We start from the raw sequence: 17,191 nt of genomic DNA on the forward strand, positions 1-17,191 counted from the left end.
AAAAGGAATAGATAAGTAAAAAACTCCTCCCTCCAGAATGCAGTATTTGATCACTAAGAGAACATTTTTCGTAGTTGATATTTTTAATGATCACAAAGTGCAGTAAAACAAGATATACTAGCAAAGGATTTTTAAACATTTACAAACTATATCAAATTATCTTGAAGTGAACATATCAAAGCATTGTGTAATGTTTACATAAACTTTATTTTGTTAAAAATTACAGGCAGCATTTTTTTCCTTGAAGCGAAATGCCAATTCCTTGTCACAATCAGAAACAGATTCCATCTTCTGACTTTGGAGTTAATGATAATAGTTTTAAGAATATATATGTTTTAAACATTTCTATTTATTCTTATATCAAATTTTCAAGTATTTCAGCTGTGCATTAAAACCAATTCAGCAGAATAGTTGATAGTCCCAACTTTCTAATCAAATGAGTATACTATTTAAAAAAAAAAGCACAAATATATCACAGTAGAATCACAGAATCACAGAATGGCCCTGCTTGGAAGGGACCTCAAGGATCATGAATCTCCAACCCTCCTGCCACAGGCAGGGCCAGATTGCAATGACTGCAGAAAAAAAAAAGCATAAGTTTTGCATTCAGAGCAGCAATGCTGGAAAAGAAAGTGCTGATGAAAAATAAAAATATCCTATTACATCAGTATTTGAAGAAAAAATGTGCTAATAATTAAATAGGTATTTTTCTAAAAGATTATAAACATTTAAACATAAAGACATCTTAAAGTATTTTTCCAGGTATCTTGTGTTTCTTTCAGAGCAGAGAATTAGAAGCTGTGATAACTTCTGAGTCATTGAAATGACATCGTTATTTTAATTTAAGCATTAAGCATTAAGAATAGAGACTAGCAAAGACAGCTTTGAATTGCCTACTTTTTTTTTGTTGTTGTTTGTTTGTTTGTTTGTTTTTACAAAAAATTGTCTTTGCCAGCTAGAACTAAATGAATTGACCCCAGTCAGGCAGGATGAATCCAGGTTTCAATCCTGGTCTTCTTATGCCAAATGTTGTGAACTTTAAAAATATATTAGAAGTTGCTTGTTCTTAAATAATTTATTCTTTTGATGACAAACTATTAATATGAAACTCCCAAAGTGAGTTTTAAGTTGACAGAAAATAAAAGAAAAACAGAACTTAAAACCAATTCATCTTTTTGACCTCAGTATACTGCTTAAGGAATGAGATATGACAAGGTGTGAATAATGAAACTGTAATTCACATCTTGTCCAAGAGTCAGTACAACACTGGAGTCTGAGTGTTGTTAAATTCACAAGGTGTGATATATCATACCATAACTCAACCACCAGTCAGATCTTAATTTAAGAGGGAAAAAAAAATCAACACATAATTGACATAATTGGAACTTAGTACAACAAGAAGCGCGACTTCATATTATCACCTTAGTAATTCTGTGTATTAATGCACCAAAAAAAAAGGAGTTTCTAGGTATGTATTACTCAAATGAAACAGATAATCAACACTTTTTCCTGTAGGTTTTCAGAAGATTCAGAAATGTATCTACACGCTTCCAGACCTGGTGAGCTCTGAGTGATGCCTGCAGTTTACTCTAAGCTGCTTGTCAGCTCCTGTGAGATGTGGTGGTTAGTGCTTCAGCAGTAGCTAGGGACTAAAGACACCCTGACTCTAAGAACCAGGTCATTCATGCAGAGATAGGAAAGCACAGAGGGGAAGATTTTAGAATTCTAAATTCTGAGGATATGAGTTACAGGTGCTGTAGGTAACCAGAGGGTCTGCCTTCTCATGCCTTTGTTTGTGTATTGTATTTATAAATAGCTTCCTAGTCAGGTTACTGACTGAAATTCAGCAGCTGGTGTATATTAATCTTTTTGAATTTTCTCAAAAGTTTGTTTAGCTAACTGTTCATTCAGCCTTCAGCTGAGAAAGAATGAAAATCTGTAGAAGTTATTGGTTTTTTTGGTTTGTTTATCATATCTTCCCAATTACATTGTTTAATTACTTCTCTGCAATTAGTCTAGTCTAAAACTGTATTTTCTTAGAGAATTGTGTGTAAGAAAAATTATTATCTGGTAACATTGCTTGTTTATTCTTTTGATGAGTTTTTCATGCAACTTTTTTCCCCAGAAATTTAATAATTATATTTTACTTTTTTTTTCTCATCGTAATAATGAAGAAACTGGAGAGAAAGTGAGACCTGAGTTTAAAATATAAAATCAAGGTTCAGAGACACTGAGAAATTCAGTTAGTCAATTAGCCAGCCAGGAGGTTATTTTCTTCTATTACAGTGAAAATAGTTAAATATAACTAGAAATCTGGACCACAGCACAGATTCTGTCATTGTCTTTTTCATTCTCTACGAGGTTTAAAATCTGGGATTTTTTATTTACTCTTTAATAGAAATGTATCTATCTGAGGAACACCAATACTTCCTATGTATCCACAGACTGAAAAAGTTATCCTTCATTTCCTTCATACCCAAGATAAATTCAGTGGTAATTACATCAAGGGACTTTATTCATTGTCAGCTTTGATAAATCATTAATTCTGAAGTTTTCATAATTAATGAATTTAATTATTACTAGTCTTCAATCAGTGATTGTAAGTGGTCTTCTTTGCCACAAGGACACATCAATGGTTCATGGTCAAATTATCCATCAGGACCTCCAGTCCCTCTCTGAAGAACTACTTTCAAACTGACTGAGCAATAATGTGCATTGTTGCATTGAGTTATTGTACCCCAGGTGCAGGACTGGGCATTTCACTTTTCCTGAATTTATTGATGCTCCTGTTTATCCATTTCTCCAGGCTGTTTGGCAGTATGCACATCTGGTCTATTAGCCACTCCTTCTCGGTTTTGTTTGACATGTAATGAGAAGAATGCGATCTTTGCTATTATGCAGCTCTTTAGAGAAGACCTTAAACAGTGCTGTCCCCTGGGGCACGCCGGTGGACATCACACTGCTAATTACACCACTCTGTGAGCCACACTGCAGCTGGTTTTCAGTTTGCCTCACTGTGCACTTGGCTTATACTTCATCAGTTTCTCAAGAGTGACATTATAATAGGCAGTAATGGAAGCTTTGCAGAAATATCCCTTTATGCAGCAAGCCAGATTTTTCATTGTAAGAGGTTTTCAGGTCAGTCAGGCTAGGTTTCATATTTAGAAACTACATGCTGTTGATCAACTCCTAGTCACTTTTTGTTCTTCATAGTTTTAGAAGTTTCCAGGATGATTTTCTCTACCTCTGTCTCAGGGATTGAGATGAGTTTCACTAGGCTGTAGCTTGACAGATCCTCCTTTATTCCCCTTTTGAAGGTAAGAGTGATATTTTCTTTCATCTTGTCCTTTGGAACCCTCCCTGATAACCTGAAGACCTTTCAAAGATGACCCTTAAAAACAGTAGCCTCACAGAGATATTGGCAAGTCCATCAGTATTCCTGATTCCACATTTTTACCTTCCATAGGCTTGTGTTCTTTTTTTTTTTTAAATGCTCCCAAATTTAAACATCTGCCACTAAAATACTTTTCTGCTGAGCTCAGAGCCTGGGATTTCTGAACGAAAATCTTATGAGTAAAGAACTAAGATAGAATACACTGAATATCCTGACTTTTTCTGGGTCTATTTCAACAGCCGCCATGCTTCATTCAATGTTTGGTACACATTTTCCCTACTCTTTCTCTTACTACTTTCCCTACTTACTTCTCTTACTTGCCCTTTATATTCCAAGCCAGATTCAACTCCAGATGGACTTTTGCTTTTCTAACTTCCTTTTCCATTTGGATACTCATGCAGTTTTTTTTTAAAAACTTTTTTTCTCAGGTCATCTGTTCCTGCTTCCTGCTCTTGCACATGTCCTTTTCATGCTTGATTTTTGTCAGAAGACACTTTTTCATCTATGTAGGCTTCCAATTACCTAAGCTTTATTTCCTGCTTATTTCGAATAGCATCTCTTCAGTTTGTCTTGTTTCCTTCTCTGGAGATCCTGAACTCCACCATCTAACAGTCACTGCAGCCAAGGCTGTCACCATATCTTCACATTCCTCCAAGTTCTTCCTTGTTTGTAAGTACTAAGTCCAGTAGAGGACCTCTCCTCTTTCCATATCCAGATCGATATTTACATTCCTCCATCTCAGCTTTCCAGTCACATGAGCTTTTCTACCACATTTCCATGATCTTATCTGCAACTGCCCTGTATCTGCACACAAACCTCTACCCCCCTGTGTGTGTGTGCTATTAATGCTTACTGCATCAATGGAGAGGCATTTTGGAGTGTCATTCATTCATGCCCAGTAAAATAATGAGTTTTCCCTTACACTCTTGTCTTAAAACCTCTTAATTTGTGGGCACACATGCGGTGTGGAATCCCTTCTTCCCTCTGCTTTGTTGATTATGGAGTCTTGCCCACATAACCCTGCTCCATTTGCTTCTCAACCTGTTTCTTTACTTTCTTACTTGTTTGTGAGTTGCCATCTCCTTTCCCCCATCAATCTTAGTTTACAACTTTCCTAACCAGATTGGCCAATGTGTTGGTTAAGCTTTTCTTAAACTCAGGATATATACAGACACAGTAACAGCGGCCATAAATGGCATAATTCCTGTATCCTACAGAATTTTCAATTTATTTTTCTTCCTGTTCTTTCCCAATATCTTAGCTTTATCTGAGTTATATATCAGCAGTTAGAAAATATGAGGTTACAAAACATATAAATTCAATATCAAGATGTTAACTACAAGCTGCTCTGCTCCTTGAAAAAGTAGCAAGGTCTAGCCATCTAGATGGCAGTTACGATTGTGAAATGCCTAAATCTTAGCTGCTGTTCTTTCTCTTTAGAAAATATAATAAAATGTCATGATAGGGCTCTTAAATATTTTTCAATTCACCCATGGAAAAACTTCACTGTACAAAAAATATATATATTTAAAGCAAGACGAATTTAATGTACCTCAAAATAAGGAAAGATCTGTGATTTGTATCTTTTGTCATTCTTGGAACTGTAAGATAATTCAGGTTGGAAAGCTTCTCTGGAGGTCTGCAGATCAACCTCACTACCAAAGCAGAATCAGCCATTGTTGTTCAGAGCTTTAACCCATCAAGTCTTGAAAGTATCCAAGAGACTGGAAAACCTCCTCCAATGATTTATTGGCTTCATGATTAAAATTTCCTTCTATACCCACTTGGAAGCACCCTGGTTTCGATCTGTTTGATTTTCTCTCATCTTCTCAGAATGCACCTTTTAAAAGAGCTTGGCTCCATCTTCTTGACAACTTCTTTGCAGATAGTGGAGTTACTGTTAGGTCTGAACAAAGCCTAACACCTCTCCAGGTTGGGCAACACTGAATCCCTCATATGTTTCTCTCAGGACAAATGTCAGTGAGTACTGAAATTGCCCAGTACAGAAGGCACTCCAGTTTACCAATGTTTTCTACTTGCTGGAGATATAATGTGGATGCTGTATCATTCCAATAGTGTATTTCAACTAAATAACAGATATTTTATTAACCAACCCAACACACGTAGTACTTGCAAACACAGTTACTAATATTTGACTTAACAACTTTTCCTAATATATTTCCAAAATGCAGATGAGGAAAGTGCGGCAAGGTGCTGGAACTGGAGAATGGGATCTCCCGAAGAACAGGTAGGAGGAAATGAAGGCATCTGGTAATTCTCTGTAAACTAAGAGGTAGTAGAAGAAATACAAGAGAAATATAAAAGAGAAAAATTTATCCAAAAAGTATGAGTGTAATACCTCGGTTTAAGAAATTGTTAAGCAAGAAATCCTTGGAGTTAATAACGATACACCAGTCTTGTGCTTTAACTGTTCTCTACTCCTTTTTTTAGCACCAATAAAAAGTAGGATAAATGGCTGTATAAACCTTAGTCAGACCGACGTATCAGTTTGTCCTTATGAACTAAAAGAGAAAGCTCAGGATCATAGCTGTTCTAAAAAGTAATGTCTTCTTCTTTGAAAAGTGCTGCTAGTATCTATTTCAAGGATAGAGGCAATATTTGAGCACAAGCAAATTACAAAGTCAATGCATTTAGGAATCAAAGGGCATGTTGTCCTCTCTCATTTCAGGTAAGTGGTCTGGAAGAAGTCATTTCACTGCAAGGTTGTGAAAGAAAAGTGATTTATCATGCAGTTAGGTAATCAACAATGCATTATCAGTGACGAATAACAGAACAGTTCATCTTGTATCTTTTATATGTAATATTACAAATTACTGTATAAATGCTTTCCCTTTGACAGGTCTCCTGATGGTTACTTAGGTGATCTTTGGGGACTGTCAACAGATTTGAGAACTAGAAGTAGCACCAGCAAATGAGTTCACCTCAGTAAGAACTGCTTAAGGGAATAAGGATGTCCAGATAAGACTCGAAATATCTAATTTTACTACATACCTGGAATCTTCCCCAAGTGAAAGCATAAGCAGTAACATATGCTAGATTTTATAGTCTGTTAAATAGCACACTGATCAGAGCAGTAATTATGATATGTCTTCTAACTAATGACAACTTGTGTCTGGAAGACAGTGAAATAGTGAATTTTTTTGAACAAACAAAAACAATTGAAGAACTAAGAATAATCTATGAAAATATGATTGCTCATTTATTTTGACTTATTTCTACTATTTTTGATATTTTGTAACATGATACACACTATAATGTGCTTTACAGAAAAATCAGAAAAATGATAGTTTAATCATTAGAACTGTCATTAAAGCACTGTAACATTTAATCTTTATTGAGAGGTGGAAAGTGATAACACAACAAGTAGATTATTGAAGTTAAAGGGGTTATGCTGTATTTCAAATGACTATTACTATTATACTGTATTATACTCAGCTAGTTTGTATCTTTCTTCCTTCCTTCCTTCCTTCCTTCCTTCCTTCCTTCCTTCCTTCCTTCCTTCTTCAGCATTGGCTGAACTGGAAAAATGTGCTACTATGGACAGTATGCTTTCAGTTCTTTCTTGTACCTGAACCTTGTAGGCTAGCCTACCGTAACTGCTGTTACCTACCATTCACTAGCCTAATAATGACACGTTGTATTCAACACTAGCAAGCAGATTTTAGTCCAAGTCTCGAAACTTGATTGAAACTTTACATCAGAGCACTGAAATGATATTGAAAGAGTTAGATTTGTCTTTAAAACATACTTATTCCTACTCCAACTAAGGAAGCTCTCTCTTCACAGTTGTGCGGAGTTCAGCATGTATTTGATGTGCTGAACAATTAATTAACTTTTTACTTAATTTCAGGTGAAAAGTTTGACTATCCTCTGGAGCTTTGGCTGCATCTGTGAGTCAGAAAGAACATAAAAAAATTGATTTCTTGAAGGTATATGCTATAAAATACTAAAAAATTCTTGCATTGATTGGCTGTTCCTGCTTACTTAACAAATAGAAGTGAAGCACAAATCAGTTCCCCAATGATGTAAGAAAGGCATAACAATATGCAATACGATATCCGACAGAACTGACTAACCTATCTGAAGTTTTACGCTATGAAATTTAAGTATGAAATCCTTGGAAAATTTTTGAGATATTGTGTCTGATTAAAAACCAAATAAATGAAGCAAAGACATTTAGATAGGGTATTGTTGCTGAGCACATTGGTAACGCTGTGGTTTTTAGTTTGTTAGTTAGTTAGTTTGTTTTTGTCTATACAAAATACTTTGTAAGCAAATACCTTAAGAACAGTAATAAAGGTCATATATAAAAAACTATATTGCACTTGACACATTGTCGTTAATCTAATCTTGATAGAATATAATTGGAAGAAGTCATGCCAAGTCCCAACAACTGTATCAAACTGAGGGCTACTTACAAGAATAATTTTACTCTGCAGCTGGATGAATGTATGTATGTGACAATTTGAGCTAAGATGAAGCATCCTTCACTTCATGTATAAGACAAATGGAAATAACAGGTACAAGCTCTATGCTATGTGACAGAAGTAAATTTACTTGAAGAACTGTACTTAGTACTGATAGAGCACTGCAAGGAATATATCCTCAATACAGACATAAGTAATAAGCTGCAAAAGAAATAGGAGGAAGATAGTTATCACAAAAATAGCAATGCAACAAGGAAAAGACACTCCCCTTTTTTGTTCATCTACTGAATTCATTTTTTAGTAACACTTACAGATTTGAGGTCTCCCAAAGACCTTAATGTGTGAGATTTACAACTTAGGAATGTATTTTATAGTTAAATTTTAGGAAGGTAGTGAAAATATCATCTTAATTCCCAGAATAACAAGGAGAGACAAGTGCCTATGAAGACCCCTACGTGGACAGTGTGTCTGCTTTACTTAAGTATTTAAACATGAGCAGACATACATTTTCTGTAGATTTCCAAAAGCACCTTCTAAATTCTATCTCAGAGAACATCTTTTCTTCACTTCTATGCACATTTTGAGTTTAAGAGAATTGATGGAATCACAAAGACTAGTTGAACAAACTCACTATAGATTGTTAGTAGAACTAAACCCAGTACGTAATTGCAGAGATATACATTTTGTATCTATTCTAGAATTAACAAAATTATTTTTTATTAACTAAATGATTTTACCATATTCAAAAGTTGAGATCTACATACTGAATCCTAAGAATGTGGAATTCAAAATTTAGTTCTCCTTCACCTTGAAAAGCTCTAAATGGAATAGAGTAATGGGGAAAAGAATTATGGAAGAACTCATCAGATTAATATAATCAATGGAACTGCACAAAGAATAGGTATTATTTACTGTGTGGAACAATGGAACAATCAGGTCTCCAGACTTTTCTGTAGGTAGTCTATTAAACTGTTCTCCTTGGAATGAATTTGTTCAAGGAGGATTTTTGTTCCTAATAAAGTTATTTATTTGAACAATATTATGTATGACAGAGATCAGGTTTTATTCTTCTCGTGAAACATATAGCAGTAGAAGTACACTGGCCTGAAGTGTAACTATGTATAGGCATCAAGAGACATCTGACCTTGCATCTTAGAATCATAGAATCATAGAATTGCTCAGGTTGGAAAAGACCTTAAAGATCATCAAGTCCAACCACAACCTAACCATACTACCCTAACTCTAACAATCTTCCACTAAATCATGTCCCTGAGCACCACATCCAAACAATTTTTAAACACATCCAGGGATGGTGACTCAACCACCTCCCTGGGGAACCTATTCCATTGCTTAACAACCCTTTCTGTAAAGAAGTTTTTCCTGATATCCAACCTAAACTTACCCTGCCACAAACTTGAAGCCATTTCCCCTCATCCTGTCACCTGTCATCAGTGAGAAGAGACCAACCCTGCTCTCGCTGTAAGCACCTTTCAGATTTTGGAAGAGAGCTCCCCTCAGCCTCCTGTTCACCAAACTAAACAGCCCCAGTTCCTTCAGTTGCTCCTTGTAGGGCACATTCTCCAAGCCCTTCACAAGCCTCGTTGCCCTTCTTTGGACTTGCTCCAGCACCTCAATGTCCTTTCTGAATACATACAATATGACATTGAGAAGTTCTTAATGTGAAACAACTGCTTTTGAATCAGTTACATATTTTCAATACTGAAAACAGTATTTTGGATATTTATCTACCAAATGTTAAGACTTTGTTAAAGAGAGGAAGAATTTTAATGATTCCCAAAATTCATTTCAGTTCTCTCTGTCCATAGAGGAGTAGAAGGGTTAACCCTGTAATCAAGATTGTCTAATTTGTCTGCAAGGATGTAAATGGCCAAAAGTATTGGTCAGTTTGAAGAGAGAAACTGGGAGAGTACTTTTCATTTACAAACCCCAGGCTACAAAAGCAACTGTTGCAAACAGTAAACAAATAAGGCTTTAGAACACCTTAATATTCTCTGAATTCCAGAAAATTCTGGAAACCAAACTCTTATACTGAGAACAATGTAAATTGATTCAGTCATATATTTTATTCTAATTCCTAGTAGCAACTCAGAAATGCTTTATGACTTCAAAATTCTACTTAGTGCAGGTCAACTAACGAGCTCTCTACTCTTCCGCTGTGTAAAAATTATTCTTCTAATTAAATCTACCATCTCCCATTTATTCCTTTTAATCCATTTTGCTTCCCTTTGAATGAGAAAGTTCTTCCTGACTAAACCATAAAATGTCACCTTCAGAGACTTACAGTGTTTGTTTTTTTTTTATTATTTGTTAGAAGTTATCATTTTAATTCATTTCAGAAAACAAGCAAAAAGTGACTCAGATTGACTCTACTTGTTGGTGTTTGCTACCAAGAATTTATGGAGCTTGGAGAGGGCAAAAATGTCCACTTAGTTCTAAACTCTTGTGTATGCTTGAGGCAATTACTTCATGAAGGGATTATGCAGGAACTATTGCTGAAGTGGAAAGAGGCTTGAAATGGAACAGTAAATCATTCAAAGATAAAATCAGAGGTGACTGGCATATGTCTTATCCAGCTGAATTTATCAACCTATTTTTGCTAACTTAATTACAAATAATATTTTTATGACTTAATCTTACTAGGAAGCATTGAATGAAGAGGTGGTTTATATTTAAATGAAATAAAATCAAACAGTATGTAGTAAGAAGGAACTGGGGCTGTTTAGTCAGGCGAAAAGGAGGCTGAAGGTAGACCTTATTGTGAGTTAGGGTAGCATGGTTAGGTTGTGGCTAGACTTGATGATCTCTTAGGTCTTTTCCAACCTGAGCAATTCTATGATTCTACAAGATTAAGGAACTCCCTATCTCTTTATAGGATGACAAGTGTGGGGAAAATCTAAGTTATAACTCTGTTCTTTCTGTGTATAATGCATGTGATGTCTCCTTTGACTAACAGAGGTGATATATTTTATCTACTATTTTCTTCTACCAAGAAGAAAATGTAATCTCTTAGATTACTAGGTCAGTAGAGCTTGAGAGAAACAAAGAATTAAAATGAGGAATCTAGATATATCACCCTCAATGCAGCTACTAAGGTAAGCAAGTAGGTTTCTTTCTTCAGAAAAATCTCTGCAGATTCCATGTAGGGAACATGAAAACAAGTTCACTTGAAGGAAGAAGTGTAAAGAAAAAAGTAAGAAAATGCATTACCAGTCTCTGAAAGAAGTCATCAGTGTATGTTTTTGACAAGGCAACAGTTTTCTGCAATTATGCCTTCAATTCTTGTTCAGAAGATTTTGCTGGAAATAAATAAACCAGGATTACAAAGATGTACATTTAATCACATTTTAGCTGAAGAGGAATGTATTCTTTCTGAATTATCTTAATTAAAGACTAGCAGCTGTAAATTCAGTTTACTTCAGCAGCTGTTCAGAAGAAATAATTCTCAAAGGCTGCAATATGACAAGGTGGATTTGAATGCTATAAACTAGCTAAATTATTCTCATGTTTTGTTCTGTATAATGGAACTTAGATTTTCCAATGTGACATTATATTTAGGGAAGATGAAACAATGGTAGTTGATGATTCTTAAAATAACGGTGATGACAAAGTAGTGAACTTAAACTATAAAACAAACTGCCAATCTGGCTTTTTGAAAAGAAGCACTTTGTCTTACTTCATTGCTTAGTATATTGTGATAAAGGGTATATCTAATATACCAGTATTACATAGGTGCTACGTTCATTAATGAAATGTTAGAATAGCTACTGAAGACATGAAGTGAGAGATTTCATAAGGTCAGCCATGAAGAAGGTTTTTCCATTTTCTAGCCTCTCTCTAATAGTAAGCGTAATAGAGTTTTCATACAAAGAAAGTTATCATCTCAGAAACTTTTTTTTTATTTTAAATATATATATTGCAACTATGATGCCCTCACTGAAGTGTGGTGCAGTTACATGTAGGCTAATCCATGTTGAATTCCAGTCTTCTGCAGAATAAATTGGTCAGTTTCATGTTAGGGTAAGTGCATCTTCACAGTGATTGTAATTAAAAACTTGCCAGGGATCTATTCTTTCTTTCATCATCAATAGAACATGAATGACAATTAGATTTAGAATTAGAATGGAATCAGAAATCATTGAGAGAGAATCTGAAAGGATCTCTGAATCTTCAGATCTTTTCCCTCTGTTGTTGCAGTTGTGGTCATTATAAAAGAGAGGTCTTGTTTGGGCTAAAAAGTGTAGTATCATGAAAAGAATCATGAGGGCTTTGGAAGAAAATGAAGACAGTTTTCAATTCAAAATTAATTTGGATTAATTTATTCCAGTTATAATGCTGTGATTTAACCTAGCAACAGCTCAGCACCACACGGTTGCTTGCTCACTCCCTCATCCCAAGTGGATCTGGAAGAGAATTGGAAAAAAAAGTAGAACCCATAGACTGGGGCAAAACTCTTCACTAAGAAAAGGGAGAGAAAAGGAAAATAATAATAGTAACATTAATAATACAATGTGTATTTACAAAAGAAGTGATGCACAACACACCTGCTTATCACACACTGGCTGATGCCTAGTTAGTCCCCAAGAAGTTGCTGCCCCACACTAGCCAACTCTCCACAGCTGTCAAACTTTACCTCACATGATGTCATATGGTATGGGACATCCTTTTGGCCAGTTTGTGTCAGCAGTCTTGATTCTGTCCGTCTCACAACTCCTTATGTCCGCTTAGTCTCCCTCACTGGCAGGACAGCACAAGAAGTTGAAATGTCCTTGGCTTTGCACAGTACTGTTCAGCAATATTGGTGTGTTATCAGCATTGTTTTTCTGCCAAGGTCAAAACGTATCATATTAGACACATGAAATTGAAAAAATCTACTCTGTCCCGGCTGAAACCTGGGCATATGTATTTTCATTTGTAATAGTCTTTCTCAAAATTACAAATGATTGGCATGGGAAAATCGGACCCGTGTTATATTATTCTGAGGTAAAATATTTTTCACTGTAGAAGCTATTCTACAAATGAATAAGTCATTAAAGGACATAAATAAGAAATAAAACCAACCAACCAACCAAAAACCTAGGAAGCAAAGGCATCTTTTAGCAATACATAATCTATACATGAAAACATCTATAATACTAAAGCTGAAATTTTCTTCAAACATATATAATATTTTGAATATTTTTGTAAAATATTTAGTGAATATTTTCATTAAACACTAGTTAAAATAACGTACTGTCTTCTGAGTAAGCAACATTAACCTGCTCTAACCTATGCAGTGAAAAACCAGTCATTTCTCGTTATGTATGACCTATGTAGCAGTTTTATTTGTTATTCATTTTGCTTTAATTGTACTCTAATTTTAAATTTACAAAAACTAAATCTTCCTCATACATTAAAGTTCTTATTTTCATAAAAGCCCACAGTAATATCTAATAAGACAGGATTTATTAAATGAGCAGATTATATCTCTGAACATCTGGGTACTTCTGAAATTATAGTTAATTGACCTGACCAAAAGCAGAATTCTCCATGCATGCAGAGAGCAAATTACTAGAGATACAAACCTTTACACAAATTTGAGTGTAAAAGTTTGACTTGAACTTATATTTTCTATTTTTCTTTTCCAGTTCAGAAGAAATGTAAAATAAACAATGATCTTACTACTTAATCCTTCCATATAGGAGCTGCAAGAAATTTTAAGTAGCCTAAAATAGATGTGACACAACTGGACAGAAAAGAGATCATAGTCAGAAAGTAATTCTAAATGTAAGTTTGAAATAGGGCAAGATTTTATTTTCAGGACTTTGTAAGTCTCTTGCTCTTAAACTTTATTAAAATTATATAGCTATAGTTACCAATTTCATTATAATCTTCTAAGACAATGTATGTATGCAGAGTGCCTTTATGTTTTCAAATGAAGAATAGAAAGGATTACTACCCTTGTATCCACCTTCAAAACAAAAGTCAAACTTTCTAAATTGTATGTTTATTTTTTAAATTATTTCTAGTTAAATCAAGATGGAACACTTACTGTAAGTTATGCTCTATCTCTTTGATTTATGATCACCAATATAATAAACGTATTTTGCATCTGAAATAGTGTGTGTATGAAGAATTTCTTTAAAATAGGCAAGCAGCTTTTCTCTGGTCATTCTCATATCTTTATAAAATATATGCCCCCCTATGAAAACTGCGTATTTAGAAATGGCACTGTTAATGAATAAATCCACAAAGCTTCCACAAAACTATACTATAAATCACTTTGACATTTAAGATAAGTATCATATTCTTTCCCTATTCCTTTGTGAAGAGTCTAGAGATTTGCTTTTAGCTTGTGTGAGATAAAAAACATCTGTTAGCCTTTTTAATAGTTGTACAGACACATACACATAAAAGAGGTTTTCAGTTTTTTATGATACTGCAAATAGACTGTGTAAAACTTTGAAAACCCACAGTTTCTTCTGCAAGTATATTCATCTTAGTTTTATAATGCCATTGGTGTCATATAGTTAATTCATGTGTTTAATGCAGATGACATGGAGCATGGTGTCTTGAATGAGTTCACTGGATTTATTTTCTACAAAGTCTTAGACTGGATTAATGTAATAAGCTCATCTTCAAATTTAAATAAAGCTATGACAGATCTATATTTGCAAAACTGTTGTGATGAGCTCACTTTAAGTAGTGGTTATTAAAGTAAATTTAAGAAATGTTCCTTTCAACAGCTTCATGCAAATCACAGAATAGAGATCAGTAAGGTTAAAAAAGAAGATGCACAAAGTCTCTTTAATGGGCGCGAAGGAACATTTAATTTATTTTTATTCTACAGACTGTTCCTTTCTCATCCTCATGTACAACAGACACTCTGGAGCATTTCTCTTAGATTGCACTTGCACCTGGAGGGATTGGAAATAACTCAAATCCTCAGAGCTCCTAAACATTTTGCCACTGTTAAAATTTACTTCTCAGTTTGAGATAATAAGCAAAGTCCACTCTGACTCAATAGCTCTTGATCTTGATATGGATCAAGATGTAGATTTTAATGCAGAAATGCTCTTATATTAGGTCTGAATTTTAGTGACAGTGTTTTCCTGGTGACTGAGAGGTTTCCCACTCCTTGATTTTGTTAAAGAAAAAAAAAGGAAAAGGAAATGGTAATGTTAAAAGGAAAGGAAAAAAAAGGGGGGAAAATTATCAAGTTCTTGCAATAATTTCTAGTGTCCTTCCTGAAGAGTCTATGGAACTATATGAAATGATAACATTCTCCACAATGTATTCTGAAAGATAACATGGCATGTAAAAGACGTAATTTGAATTATCAACTTTTGTTCCTTTTATTCTTGTGAATATGTGCATATATATAGGTAACTCTTCCTCTTGCTCCCTCTTGTTTAGGCTCTTCTTTACATACTACACCTGGATATAGAACTAAATAAACAGTCAACTCATTTATTTTCCAGCAGTGGTAGAGACAAATTTCATATAAAGCTCCCATTTATGACAAATAGCAATAAAAATGTTAGCTGTGACTTACTAAAACTTCTCCTAATTTGGCATCACTGCCTTCTTATTTTGAGAAATAATCAATTTATATGAAAAGAAATTTTGTCAATAAATAAAGCATTTGTAATTTCCTCAAATGTGATGTAACTTACGCACATAATACTTTTTATTATTATTAATGAACTATTACAGATATTTAATATTCCAGTCACAAATTCCGCTGGCTCATGGCCAGCCTGTTCTTCACCAGATCACCCAGGTCCTTCTCTGCAGAATTCCTCTCCAGCAGGTCATCCCCTAATCTGTACTAATGCATGCAGGTGTTCCTCCTCAGGTGCAGGATCTTACACTTCCTCTTGTTGAAACTTATGCCCAACTCTCCAGCCTGTCTTGTTGAATGGCAGCACAGCCTTCCGGTGTGTCAGCTACTCTAAGCTTCGTATCATCAGTAAACTTGCTGAGAGTGTACTCTGTCCCTTGATTCAGGTCATTGATGAAGATGTTAAATAATTCTGGATCCACTCCCTACCTCCAAGAAGCACTGTTAACTTCAGGCCTCCAGCTAGACTCTGCATCACTGATCACAACTCACTGAGCTCTGCCAGTCAGCCAGTTCCCAATCCATCTCACTGTCCACTCATTTATCCCACACTCCTAAGCTTACCTATGAGGATGTTATGGAAGACAGTGCCAAAAGCCTTGCTGCAGTCAAAGTACACAATATACACTGCCCTCTCCTCATCTACCCAGCCGATCGTGACATCAGAAAAAGTTGTCAATTAGTCAAGCACAATTTTCCCTTGTTAAAACCATGCTGCCTATTCCTGATAGCCTTATTTTCTTCCACATTCTTGGAGGTGACGTCCAGTATAAGTTGTTCCATCATCTTCTTAGGGACAAAGATGAGGCTGACAGGCCTGTAGTTTCCCAGATCCTCCTTTTTGCCCTTTTGGAAGACTGAAGTTACAATGGCTTTCCTCTGTCTTTAGGCATCTTTCTCTTTCTCCATGACATTTCAAAGATGATAGAGAGGGGTTCAACAGTCTCTTCTTGCCAGCACCCTCAGCACTTGTGGGTGCATTCTGTTGGGGCCTATGGATTTGTACCTGGCCATACTCTTCTCAACCAAAGTGAGGTCTTCCTTTCTCCAGACTCTCTCTCTTACCTCCAGGATCTGATATTCCTGATGGGAAGACGTATCAATGATAACCCAGCATGGCAATGGAATTGAATATGCTCACGAAGCAGCCAGTATTTACCTTGTCTTCTGACTGAAAGTTAGCTGGAAATTATAGATGGTCAAGTGGAAGTGGTATGGAACATTTTATTTCTACTTGAGAACTGCTGATTTGCATGAGTTCTGTGGACTGACTGAGATTAATATTCAGCCTCCACTACATTTCAGTGTCAGCTAAAATATTCAACTAAAATATTAGCTGTTTATGTTAACAGACCCAGCAATGCTTTCCATCTCCTGTGTCTGGGTGCGTGCCATAGTTAACACTTGTTTTGTCTTTCCTCACATACATACTGGTTTTGATGAAAATAAAATCCACACATGAATGAAATAATACAATTTTTCGAAGAGATCTTTTCCAAATGAAATAGTATTGGTGAATAGAAGACATGTTTTTAAACTTTTGTTTTTTTTTGGCTACTACCAGTCATTACTTTAATTTCTTGATATGCTAAGGATTCAGTTATAAGGGCTCAGTACATTTATTAAAAACCCTTACTCTGATTTTCATTATTTCCATCTGAAGATATAGTTTAGTGTAAGAGGAAGATATAAGAATTAGAAAACTTATCTAGAAATCTCACAGATGAT

Source organism: Meleagris gallopavo, chromosome 1 (genome assembly GCF_000146605.3).
Source record: "Meleagris gallopavo isolate NT-WF06-2002-E0010 breed Aviagen turkey brand Nicholas breeding stock chromosome 1, Turkey_5.1, whole genome shotgun sequence".
NCBI lineage: Eukaryota > Metazoa > Chordata > Aves > Galliformes > Phasianidae > Meleagris > Meleagris gallopavo.